The sequence below is a fragment of the Macaca mulatta genome, chromosome 5 (assembly GCF_049350105.2).
Source record: "Macaca mulatta isolate MMU2019108-1 chromosome 5, T2T-MMU8v2.0, whole genome shotgun sequence".
Classification (NCBI taxonomy): domain Eukaryota; kingdom Metazoa; phylum Chordata; class Mammalia; order Primates; family Cercopithecidae; genus Macaca; species Macaca mulatta.
Window position 1 is genome coordinate 13,677,122 of NC_133410.1, and position 13,793 is coordinate 13,690,914.

General features: G+C 38.0%; 1 long non-coding RNA gene across 6 annotated transcripts in view; it reads right to left on the minus strand.

The window, feature by feature from the left end:
• Positions 1-13,793, minus strand: part of LOC144341125 (uncharacterized) — a 428,038-nt gene that overhangs the window by 249,393 nt on the left and 164,852 nt on the right. For 3 of the 6 annotated variants that reach the window (XR_013417774.1, XR_013417771.1, XR_013417772.1), the window contains exon 2: positions 2,834-3,682. The exons of the other annotated variants lie outside the window; for them this stretch is intronic. This is a non-coding gene — a long non-coding RNA (uncharacterized LOC144341125). The remainder of the gene's footprint in view (positions 1-2,833; positions 3,683-13,793) is intronic. 6 annotated transcript variants of the gene reach the window in all.

The following is a 13,793-nucleotide window of genomic DNA, read 5'->3' on the forward strand; positions in this document are numbered from 1 at the left end:
CTCATCTGCTGGTCTCCTTCCTGAACTTTTTATTGAAGGACCATGGACTCTATTCTTTTAAAGCAATATTGGTATAAATGTATGAGTTACAAGTGCAATTTTCTTACACACATAGGTTACATAGTGATGAAGACAGGGCTTTGAGGGCATCCATCATCCAAATAACGTATGCTGTACCCATTGCCCTATGGCTTCTTGAACCTTTGCTCTTCCTCTCAAATCCCGATCTCTGACCCTCTGCATTGAGTAAATGTCACACATTTTACTTGTCTCAACTTTACCATTGTTTTACACAGGGTTTTGGCTGACCCTATACAGGTATCATGTGATATAGTCCCACAACTTTAAATATTTACCAACTACATTTCATTGAGATTAATTTATACATGGGTGTGTTCACTTTGGTTTTCCCCGGCACTTAACCCTGCATCCAGAAATGAGTAGGCTTGAAGTAAATATTTGTTTGTGGATTAATAAATTAATACCACTGGAGAAAATAAAAACAGAGAAGGCACCCTAAATGTGGACTCTTTCTCTGAGGGAGAAATTAGATTAAGAGATGAAAATGTGCTTGATATTTTTTTCTGTGTCCTGGAAATACACTGAATATTATTTATTTGGGGGACCATTTTCCTCACTAGGTTGCGGGTTCCTTGAGGAGAGGGACCACATGTTATTTATGTCATATACCCACTGAACAGAAACATATTTGGCTCAGGGATTGATGATAAATTATCGTTTCCACTGGGCATGGTGGCTCATACCTTTAATCTTGGCACTTTGGGAGGCCGAGGCAGTCAGATCACTTGAGATCAGATGTTCAAGACCAGCCTGGTCAACATGGCAAAATCCTGTCTCTACTAAAAATACAAAAATTAGCCAGGCGTGGTGGTACACACCTGTAGTCCCAGCTACATGGGATCCTGAGGCAGGAGGATCCCTTAAACCCGGGAAGCAGAGGTTGCAGTGAGCTGAGATCATGCCACTGCATTCTAGCTTGGGTGATGGACTAAGATTATGTTTCAACAATAAAAATAGTAATAACTTTTGTTTCCTTAGGTGTCAGTATGTACCTACTGCCCATGGAAAACTACCAAACTAATCACACAGTCAACCGGATGTTATTGTCTTTTCAAAAGGAAAAGTCACACTGATTTTTCAGTGAGACATACATCACACAAAGTGAGACCTACTTGCATGCCTCTGTTTAAGGTTGATTGAGTTATTTTCCATTTCCAAGGCAGTTGAGTTTCAACCACTTTTAAAGAGCAACATTCTTTCTGTGGTTTGGAGTATTATTTGTTTGCGAAGAAGGTGATAATCAGGTTTCATTCCATTACACGTAGCACAAAGCACATGACTTATAAAGCCCATGGTACCATAACAAGGTAAAAATGTCTTGTCAGATCTCTGGGAAGAAACTCTATATCCCAGTTCAATAACAAAGACACTGGAAATGCAACCATGCCCTGATTCTTCTGTGCACAGTAGCCTCTCAGAGAAAGAGAGAGAACAGTAGGCCTGTAAGTTGAAGTCTCAAAGTCAGCCACTCAGACAACCCATTGGGATGATGAATGAGCTGTCAAGCAGATAAATAAACAGTAACTCTGCCATTGCATTCAATACTTTATTTTGATCAAATAAATGTCAGTATAGAGATACATCATTTGAGAATCACTGTGTTGGAGAAGACTTTAGAAATGTTATTCATAAGAGTATCTAATATTCATTCACTATTATCCAGGGGGTAGACAATTTATATAGATTACCATATAGAGCTCTCAGAACAACCCTATAGGATAGTTAAATTAGTACCATTGCTACAGATGGGATTCTCGATGCATAGAGAAAAGAAGTGACTCTCCCAAATTCTTGTAACTATAAAATGGGAGAACAAGGATTTGAATTGGGACTATGCAGTTCCAGAACCTGTGACGTAAACTACAGCTAATCCCTTTATCATAGAGATGAAGACAATCAACAGTGTAAGCAAAGCTACTATGTATTAACTTGTTAACATGAGTATTTCTCTGAGAAACCCTATACATTAATTGTGTTATTTACTAATGAAAATAACACTATAAATCTGAACGTATTGTCCCCATTTTACTAGTGAAGAAAGGGAGGTTCAGAAACATTTAACGACTTCCCCAAGGTCACACAGATAGTAAGTGCAAGGTCCATGATTCAAACTAAGGTGTGTAAACCTTGAAACTGAATCACGACTCATTATTAGCCTGAGTGCTTCAAAAGATAATGAAGGCAATTAGTGCAAAACTATAAGTGATAACTCAAAAATGATAAAGTGGTAAGGAGGATACTGGGACAAAAGATAGCTGGGTTCAAATTGTAGTACCATCACATTTATTTTGTGATCTTAGGAAAGTTATCTCCTCCTTTCTACTCCTTTTGAATTTCCATTTTCTCAAGTTTAAAATTGAATAAAAAATATCTTATTGAAATATCACTGTCAAAGTTAAGTAAAGTGATGTAGGCAAGGGGCCTGACATATGATAGAAATTCAAAAAATGTTAGTATATACCAATTAAACATGGTAGCAGATGTGTGTATTTGTCTCTCCCTTCCCACACACTGCTGAAATAGAAGTAAGTAAGTATAAGAGTAGGATCCCTCAAGCACATTCAAAAAAGAGGAAATAAATATAGATGATAGATTTCAATAGATTTTTGAAGGAGGAGAAGCCAGCAGAGGAAGTTAAAACCTAAATACCTGAGAGGTGAGAAATTATTAGAAACAATTCAGTTAAATCCAAGTAATCTCAGAAATATTCAAAATTGGTGGTACTATGAACTATGAAAAATACAGATCATACCTGGAACTTAAATGCAGATTTGATCCTCATCTTCTCTCTTTCATCCAGTGAAGAAGTAGCTGGCTATATTTTCCTGCTGCTGTCGGAGACTAGAGTTTATTCTTTGGAGAAACAAAAAACAAAGAGGTCTTGGAAGCAGATTCACCATGTCTGGAAGTTGTTGGAAGTGACACACTGAAAATGTGCATTACATGGAAGCCTGCAGAGTAAATAAGGCAAGTCCAAGTGTCATCCTTTATTTCCAAACACCAGCAGGAGAGAAAGTATGAGATGACTTCAGTCACATGTCTGGTACCTTCCTCAGATTGACTTGAAAGCTGAACTTAGAAGGAGCCTTCTTTTTCTCCATGTTCTTTCAGGGCCTCTTCACATTCATGTTGTTTAATAGTGTGGATAATGTGCTCCAAAAGACTAGGATGAAAGCTTGCAGTCTTCCTAAATGTCAGGCCCAGAAAATCACAGCATCATTTCCTCTATGGTCCATTGGCCAAAGCAGTTACAGGTCAGCCCTTGTTCAAGAGGACAGAAACAGAATCCTCCTCTTGAAGGGAGGAGTGTCATAGAATCTGCAGCCATCTTTAATCACCCACAGTTCACCCTTTGATCATAAATTATTTGCATTCCACATGAATCTAAAATATACTCACTCTCTTCGAAGGTTTCCTAAGTACTAGCCCATTTCATTGCAACATTAGCTCACAACCAGGAGTGGTGGAGGCTCTTCAGACATGGTTCCTTCAGTAAAGTTCCTCTTAATCTAAAATCTTGGAAATGAAGACATAGCTATGTGGCCTCTTCACATCCAATATGTAATGCTGGAACAAAGACAGGGTACTACCGTCGACAGTCCTGTTTTAAAAGAGAGAAATGAAGAGGTATATTGCCATCAGTAGTGTAGAGAAGTTTTGAAGTCTTGCCAGATATATGTTGCCAATTCCTTTATTTCATTCCAGTCCAACTTTTGGAAAAATTTTCTGTGGCTCTAACCTCTGCCCTTTGGGTTTTGGGTTCTGCCATGAATCACCTTTCCTTTTCCATAAGAAATGAACTGGATAGCCCATATTTCAGCCCAATTCCTATTGAGAGTTTGAAGGTCTTGAGAGCTCTCATGCCAGCTGGTGGTGTATATGCCAACTTATTTTTAAAACTTCATGGATCTCATTTGGATCTTATTGAGGTTCACTACAATAAACCACATTTTTCCCATAATAACATATCTTTCCACAAAATAAAATATTTGTAGTTCATCTTCACAACATTTGTGTCATTTCATTGATCAGGCATTATTATTGTCTTCATTTTCCAGAGGAAGATATGCCTTTCTGACAAAGGCTCTTCTCTGTCTTCGTTTGGCTAGGAGGTTGCTGTGGGGCAACTTATAAGATTCTTCAAAGTTCTCTTGTCTAGCAATGACAGGCAACAAATATGCCTTTAAATCTTTCTGAGATATTAATAGTCTTGTAGCCACACCCCACCTTTTTGCCCTGAAATTATGCATTATTGCCATGGATTTGATCTTTGCCCTGAGACATGTCTTTGAGTATCTTTTGGTTGATGGACATACCTACATTATTTAGGTTTTTAAAAATAGATGCCAGATTCTATTTCAGCTATATATTGCTGTATAACAATCTTCCCCTAAGTTTAGCGTAATTAAAAAAACAAATGTTTCGTAATAGTTTGTGATTTTGTGGGTCAGGGAGTCAGGCAGGAATAGGCTGTGTTATTCTTCTGACACTGTATAACTTAGTAGCATTCAGCTAATAACTAGGCTGGTCTAGGGGATCCAAGATGGCTTTCCCCAGGAGGCCCAGTACCTTGGTGGGGATGGCAGGAAGGCTGAAGTCAGCTGCCTTCCTGCTCCCCAATGCAATCTGAAGGTCTCTTTGCATGATCTTGTCAGCAAAGGAGCTATAGTTCTTAAATGGTGGCTCAGGACTCAAAAATTATAAAGGCAGAAGCTACCAGTCCTCCTAAACTCTCAACCCAGAACTGGCATAGTATCACTTATGCCACACTCCAGTGACCAAAGCAGTCACATTCTAGCCCATGTTCAAGGACTGGAGAGCAGATACCACCTCTCAACGAAAGGCATGTCACAGAACTTGCAGCTTTCTTCAATCCACCACAATTATTTCAGAGAGTGCAGGAAGAGAATAGAGCTCTAAGTGTAAGGGAGCTAAATGTTAAACTACTATAATACAGAGTCAATAGATAATATTTGTAATTATTATCAAGACCAAGAAGTACAAACATATTACTTATAGCTTTCGAGATAAATTCTAGAAATAATGGCTTTAAGAAAAGAAAGTAGGTACCTCTTGGGGAGGACTTGTTGGCAGAAAGGGATAAACAAAGCTCTTCTTACATTTTATTTATAGCCTTTGAAATAATATTTGATTCGTTTCACTGTGCACTTGAATTACTTGACAAAAATTAAAATTAATTTCCAAAGGGTAGTTTCTCATCATTTTTTTCAAGTGTGGTAATTGTACCCCACTAGCCTAAGATGATGTTGAATGAATTTTGCAATGTTACTATTCTGAAATAAGCAACTAAAGAATTCTTCAGAAGTTCCTCTCTGCCTCTGACTCAGGATAAGCTCAATAAGTCAAATAATAATAACACTTCAGGAGAGCCGATACCATAGTTTCTACAAGAAAAATGACTGAGACGACAAATTTACAAATCTTTTAAATAAATCCAATGTTTATTACACTTTAAAAGTGTGTTAAAGGCCGGGTACGGTGGCTCACGCCTGTAATCCCAGCATTTTGGGAGTCCGAGGTGGGTGGATCATGGGTCAGGAGTTCAAGAACAGCCTGGCCAAGATGGTGAAACCCCATCTTTATTAAAAATACAAAATATTAGTCAGGCATGGTGGCAGGTGCCTGTAATCCCAGCTACTTGGGAGGCTGAGACAGGAGAATCGCTTGAGGGAGGAGGTTGCCGTGAAGCCAAGATTGAGCCACTACACTCCAGCCTGCGCAACAGAGTGAGACTCCATCTCAAAAATAAAAATGTGTGTTAAAATGCAGGCCAATGTTATAATTAAACTCCAAAATAACACCATTGGTAACATTTGTGTAGTGCTGTGCCTTTGATAGATGATTTTCCTATACATATTTTTTATTTCATGTTCATAACACTTCTGTTGCTTTATTGAGCAAGCATTACTATTGTCTTCCTTTTCCAAAAGAAGAAAGTGAGGTCTTCAGATATGGTTCCTTCAGTACAGTTCCTCTTAATCTAAAAACCTGGAACTGAAGGCACTGCTATGTGTCCTCCTCACATCCAATATGTAATGCTGGAACAAAGATAGGGTACTACCATTGACAGTCCTGTTTAAAAAGGGAGAAGACCTTGAAACTCAATCATGACTCATTATTAGCCTGAATGGTGATGATGGTTTGACTCTGAATCTCTACCCAAATCTTATCTTGAATTGTAATCCCCACATGTCAAGGGAGTGACCTCTAATCTCCACTTGTCGAAGGAGGGAGGTGATTGGATCATGGGGATGGTTTCCCCCATGCTTTTCTCATGATAGTGAGTGAGTTCTCATGAGATCTGATGGTTTTATGAGTGTCTGGCATTTCCCCTGCTTGCACTTATCTCTTCTGCCACCATATGAAGAAGCCGTTGCTTCCCCTTCACTTCCACTATGATTGTAAGTTTCCTGAGGCCTCCCCAGCCATTCGGAACTGTGAGTCAATTAAACCTCTTTCCTTTATAAATTTAAATTACCCAGTCTTCAGTATTTCTTTACATCAGTGAGAAAACAAACTAACACAGATGAGCTAAGTATATTATCAAAGCTGATTTTTCTTTTCCAAACCCTGAGCTTTTTCATTACACTTGGTACTGGTCTGCCAAACCCTTATAAGACTATGACCAGAGTGTGTAAGGGAAACAGAACTGTGAATGTTCATCTGAATCTGAAAAATACTACCACACTTGAACATTCCACAAGAATGAGTATAATCTTGACATGTGTAGTAGTAATAGTATATTTATTGATTATTGCAATATCGAGAAGCAAACAGTGTCTTTCTGGATGCAAACAATGAAGAGAAAAGGATTCCAACTCAGTAACATTTCAGTGAGAATGTTGAAAATTTTCCTCTATTAAGATAAAGACATTATCCAGAACACTTTCTTCAGGATAGTGCCAAAGTGTATGTAATTTGAACAACGAACCAACCATTTAAAGTACGGTTTGCAGAAATTCTGGTGTGATTTTTAATAGGAAGGAAAATGTGGGACATGAAGAGGTTTCACAGCTACATTTCACAGCATGGGGTCCTCAGCTGCTCCTCTTGAATGGACTGGTATGACAATGCACACTTACTCTGTAAACAGGTTTCACTTAGGGACCTGCAGCTTTGGCTTTGAAGGATAGAGCTGCCATCTTGTATAGTGTTATGAGCCATTGGGAGGTGTGGTTTTCCACTTGGCTAAGAATTGTTGTGTGACCATGGGCACATAAGATGTGAGTCTCAGTACTCTCATTTAAGTGTTAATACATAGCATTTTCCAAAGTGTTCTGCCCATACCACTGACGGCACACATGTCAATCTTAGTCGGGACAGAGCTGAAAGCTTTAAATTGTGATCATAATTTGTTTATTTTAATAGGGATTGGAATAACAATAAAGTATCTTCTCTAAGATTTTATCAACATTATTGGTTAGTTTGAGACTAGAGTAGGTACTGAAATTGTTGAAGGTAGTCAAATTAAAGAAAAAAACAAATAATAATAAAAGTATATGTGTGGGGAAGCAACTAAAAAGCACTGGACCAGAAGAATCCTTTCTGCTTGAAAAATGTGATTTTTTATCCTTAAAAGACAGGAACATCAACAAGAACTAATTTTTTTTCTGTATTAATAAGAACACTGTTAATAATAGCTACTGCTAATGGCTATAATAGAAGGACGAAACTGTTATTTTCCCTGTTAAATAAGGAAACAACAGTTCAGGGAGACTAATTTGTAAAGAACCACACATCTGACTTGTGGCAGAGCCACGATTCAAAGCAGTTTTACAATAATTGCAGTCTATACCCTTCCATGGCCTATGGAAGAACATAATAACTGAAGTTAAGTGGATGGAGCTCTGGAATCAGACTGCTCAAACTGGCAAATTGGCTCCATCATTTTCTCTTTTTATTAACTTTTATTTTAGGTTCAGGGGTACATGTGCTGGTTTGTTATACAGGTAAACTGTGTGTGATGGTAGTTTGGTGTATAGATTATTTTGCTATCTAGATAATATGCAACCTCCCAAGACTGAGTCAAAAAGAAATTGAATACCTTAATAGATCAATAATGAGTTTTAATATTCAATTAGTAATAAAAAACCTACCAAGAACAACAAGAACAAAAAATGACCAAGTTACAGAAGAATTCACAGCCAAATTCTCCAGTTTGTAAGGAACAGCTGATACCATTCTGACTGAAACTACTCTAAAAAATTAAGGAAAAGGGATTCCTCCATAACTCACTCTCTAAAGTCAACATCGTTCTGATATTAAAATCTGGCGGAGACACAGCAAAAAAAGGAAAAGAAAACTTCAGTCTAATATCCTCAATGAACATAGATGCAAAAATAGTCAAAAAACGAATCCAGCAGCACATCAAAAAGCTTATCCACCATGGTCAAATAGACTTCATCACTGGGCTGAAAGATTAGTTCAACATACATAAATCAATAAATGTGATTCATCAAAACAGAACTAAAGACAAAAACCACATGATTATTTCAATAGATGCAGAAAAGGGTTTCCATAAAATTCAACACCACTTCATGTTTAAAAACCTTAAGAAATTAGGCATTGAAACCATATACTTCAAAATAATAAGAACCATCTATGAAAATCCCATAGCCAACATCATACTGAATGGGGAAAAACTGGAATCGTTTCTCATGAAAAACAGCACAAGACAAGGACGAACTCTCTCACCACTACTGTTCAACATAGTATTGGAAGTCCTAGCCAGAGCAATCAGTCAAGAGAAAGAAATAAAAGCCATCCAAATAGGAGGAGGGGAAGTCAAACTATCCCTGTTTGTATATATGATTCTATACCTAGAAAACTCCATAGTCTCTGCCCAACAGCTCTTTGATCTGATAAACAACTTCAGCAAAATTTCAGGATACAAAATCAATGTACACAAATCAATAGCATTCCTATACAGCAATAACATTTAAGCTAAAGGCCAAATCAAGAATGCAATTCCATTCACGATAGCCATAAAAACAGTAAAGTACAGCTAACTAGGGAGGTGAAAGATCTCTACAATGAAAATTATAAAACACTGCTCAAATAAATTAGATGACACAAACAAATGAAATAGCATTCTATGCTCATGGATAGGAAGAATTATTAAAATGGCCATACTGCCAAAAGCAATTTACAGATTCAGTGATATTCCTATCAATCTATCAATGACATTCTTCACAGAATTAATTTATAAAAAACTATTCGAAAATTCATATGGAACCAACAAAAGAGCTTGAATAGCCAAGGCAATGCTAAGCAAAAAGATCAAAGCTGGAGGTACCATGCTATCCTACTTCAAACTATACTACAGTGCTCCAGTAATCAAAACAGCATGATACTGGTACAGAAACAGACAAGACCAATGACTCCACCAGTTTTTACCTGTGAGACTTTAAGTATATTTCTGAACCTTCCTGTGCCTGTTTCTACATCTGTAAAGGAGGGTTAATAATAATAATGTGTTTATTGTGTTATTGGAAATATAAATTATTTATGGCAAGCATAGAGCAAAACACCTGATGGATAATAAGCTCTTGGTAATGTCCAAACTGTCATTGCTGTTGCTTTTGTTGTTGATGTTGTCTTGTCCTCTTCAAAATTAAACTTCAAAATCTTGCCCTTGGTAATATTTTTGCAGTGCTGTGCCTTCTATAAATTATTTTCTTATACATAATTTTATTTGGCTTGAAGGCCTTCTCCAGCCTTTTAAGCATCTAGGTTTACGGACCTCATTTCCCCCTGTATCATTTTGTATCTCACATTGGTTGTTGTATCTTTAAAATGCTTTCCAAACTTCAAATGTCGTATGTCTTAGGTTTGCCATTTATGTCTTTTTCTCCCTTTTTTCCACGTGTGGCAGAAGTCTGGGAGATGATTTCATGAAAGATAATAACTTCCATGTGTTGTATGCTACCTCTGCTCCAATGCCTTACTTACATCATCTCAAACAACCCTTTCAGTCACACTTGCTGTGGTTGTGTTTATCATCATTTACAGAGAAGGAATTTCTGGTGCATAGAGGTTAAGTGACTTGCCCACTCTCTTGCAGATGGATTGTGGCAGAACCAGTATTCACCCCTATTTCCATGTGATTCTGTAATGCACAGCCTTGATTGGTCACTTATCATTTACTATGACTTGAATTTCTGCTGGTCTTGGACCTTCCGAGGGTTTTCTCAGAAGCCGTCAAATTTGTTTACGGATGATTCCCATACTACCTTTTTTTTTTTTTTCTGAAGACATTTTTAGTTTGGGGCTCAGAAAACATGACTCCCATATTTAAACAAATCTGGAAAAGTGTTCTCCCAGGACATCATCTGGGCAACAACAACAAAAAAATTTGTTTGCCTTGTTTAAAAGTGATGTCCTTAGTCAAGATGAACGCATACTCCTTTTGAGTAGTTTAATCATTTTTCTAATTCAGACAAAATGTTTGGTATTGTTTGGTATCTACTGACTTATTGTGATGGTCACGAATTGTCAACAAGGACCTCGAAAACTCTCTGAGTCTTAATCCACAATGCTCATTTCAGCCAACCCCAACACTTTGAAGGAGGATTCACTTAATAGGAACTAAAATTTTTAATATTCCTTATAGTGTTAAGGCTCTAAAGGAAACTTGGTACATTGTGGTAGCATCAATCCCTGGAACAAAATATTTGATTTCATATGGCCTTTCTTATGCTCTTATGATTCAGCTCAGGGACGGAAATTTCCATGCAAAGGAGAATTCTGAATTATATTTGTTTCCATTATGGTTTTGCTGGTGATTGACTTTTCTTAGTTTTCCAATGGCACTAATGACCATAGTGAGTTTGAGCATTAAAATATCAATATTTATTACAAATAACACATGTGGGCCATTGATACTACATCTTATAGTAAAAGAGCTATCAATAAAGCAGCATCTACCTGAAAACTCAGTCCCTTATCTTCCTCTCTCTCTCCCTCTCTCTCTCTCTCTCTCTCAGTCTTCTGCTTTTGTAAACTTTTCTCATATGCCTCATTCATGTGTGAACAGCCAGTGATATGTGCAGTGAGGGAAAAGGATAGACTATAATTGAAACTGAGAGACAGATATAGGAAAAGAGGAGACAGGGAGGGATATTGGGGACGTATCACTTATGTGCCTGCATTGTTTTGAATTATTGTGTAGACTCAATATGCAACATTATTTAGTCCTCACATTAACTTTACATTTATTTATCTCTGTATCTATCTCAATATGGAACCATCAGACCACCCTATCTGGGCTCAAACACAGAGGGAAGCCTGAGATAAGGTTTAGCTAACACAAATTTTGATCCTTACTGGGTGTGAACATTTGGATAATTGTACTCTTATTTTCCCCTTTTACATTTTCTTGTTGCATGAATGTTTTCAATTTAAAAATGCATTGTTTTCAAGGCTCTTATTATTAACAAAAATAATAAATACCCAAAGAGTCCTGTCCCAGCTTGCGCGCTCTAGAAACAGACTCTGAGAGAGTTTAGTGTGCAGGGTGTCCCTTGGGAGCAACACCCATGGAGGAGGTGGTGAAGCAGAACTGGGTGAAGTAAGTTCATAAACTGTGGCGCAGACCCGAGAGCCTCAGTGGACCCATGAGAAGGTATGGAGTTGAAATGGCCCAACAAGCTGTTGCACATGAGGCTAAAATGAGCAGTCCTTTTTCTCCATGTCAGTCAGTTGGATATGATCCGCCCTAAAGTTCCTGTCCAAAGTTGGGTGACCTTGAGCAAGCTGGCTCTACTGAGGCTAGTCCTTATGGGCTGATAGCTGAATGCTGATCCCTAACAGCATTTCCTGAAGTTGAGGCAACAAATTCTTCCATTGAAGGAGGAATCTGGCTGGCACCTGCTTCACTGGCACAGGATCTCTGCCATCACACACGGTCTTGGGCTTTGAGGGGACCACGTTTGGTTCAATGCTCTGCTATTGCTGCTGTCCTCACATTTAAATTTTAAAATAAGAGTTCCTGTATTTTCATTTTGCACTGAGCCCTATAAATTAGGCAGCCAATGTGTTCTGGGTACACAGCTCAATATCCAACATAGTTCCTACTCCCTGTGATTCTGATGTATCCTTACAGAGTAAGCCAGTCTTCAAAAATGCACTTCCAGAGTAAAACAAGATTAGTCCATGCTACCCCTCAGCTGTGCTGATGCAGAATAAAAGCCTTGAGATCTTCTGAAATGGAATTAAGCATCTACATAATTTAGCTAGTTAGGTCTCAGTAAATGCCATTAGAGGTCCCTAAATGAAATTAGGCAACTGAGTTAAAATAAAGAATAATAAATCTTTTTCCTCCATTTTGTTGCAACTTTAAAAAAAATGTTTTATTAAAGTGGTGAGTGCTGAAGAAATTCTGTGCTAATTTGATTGTATTCTTTCTATCTTCTTTTTTCTTAACTTGTTGGTAGAGAAGCAGAAACAGAATAGATTGCTAGAACTGGAAGTGTTTCAAGAAGCCCCACAAGGACATTGTCCAAAGTAACACAGCTGCTCAGGGCCAACTCATGAACTAGAAACAAGTTATCTTGATTTTAAATAAGGTAGTATTTAACTATATTTGAGATTTTTTTCACTATTTACATAATCGGTGATCCAGACATTAATTATCACATGCAAGGCAGACATTTCAGTCCATGCTTAATTTCACAGCAGCTCAGAAAATTTCTAATATATATCAAGTCTACATTAAAATCTGTATACCAAAAGTGGGACAGCAGATATTTTTTTCCTTTCCTTTCCTTTTTTTATTTTTTTCTTTTGAGACAGAGTCTGGCTCTGTGGCCCAGGCTGGAGTGCAGTGGTGCGATCCCGGCTCACTGCAAGCTCCACGTCCCGGGTTCATGCCATTCTCCTGCCTCAGCCTCCCGAGTAGCTGGGACTACAGACGCCCGCCACCACGCCCAGCTAATTTATTTATTTATTTATTTTTAGTAGAGACGGGGTTTCACCATGTTAGCCAGGATGGTCTTGATCTCCTGACCTCATGATCCACCCGCCTCGGCCTCCCAAAGTGCTGGGATTACAGGCGTGAGCCATCGTGCCCGGCTGGAACAGCAGATTTATGGGGTAACTCTCCGAAATGCAGATGCTGTCATTTTCTCCATTGAGTTAGAGTTGTCAGTTGCTGCATCTGGAAGCCTTCATTTCAATTGGTTGCAGTGAATTTACTTCAAGATGCTACCTGTTCCTCTTTGTATAAGCAGAGAGTTGTCAAAACAGGAAGTCCGATTATAATGGGGCCATAGAACCAGCCTGAGGCTGTACTTGCATATCTGGAAACTGAATATAACATACCCAGAGATGAGAACTTTCAACTTTCAAAAAAAATTCAGAGGGCAAAATTGATTTTGTTTCATAGAGAAAATGTGTTTATGGGAGGCTGATGGTTTGAAACAAAGCCAAGAAGCAAAACTGTGTTAAGTATCATTGTTATTGGGGTTGGTTGAAAAATAAAATATCTGGGCCAAATATTCTTTTCTAAAAGCTAAAATAATTCTGGAGCAATGGAATGTAATCTTGGATAGGGACTAGAAGTGTTCATAGAGCTTTGGCTATTCAATAAAAAGTCACAGTGAACTCTGTCTCTAGCATTTCAAATCACCGGCAACCTCAGGTAATTTGGTGTATTGTTTTCCTGGTATGTTAAACTTGAGTTTGTCCATGCA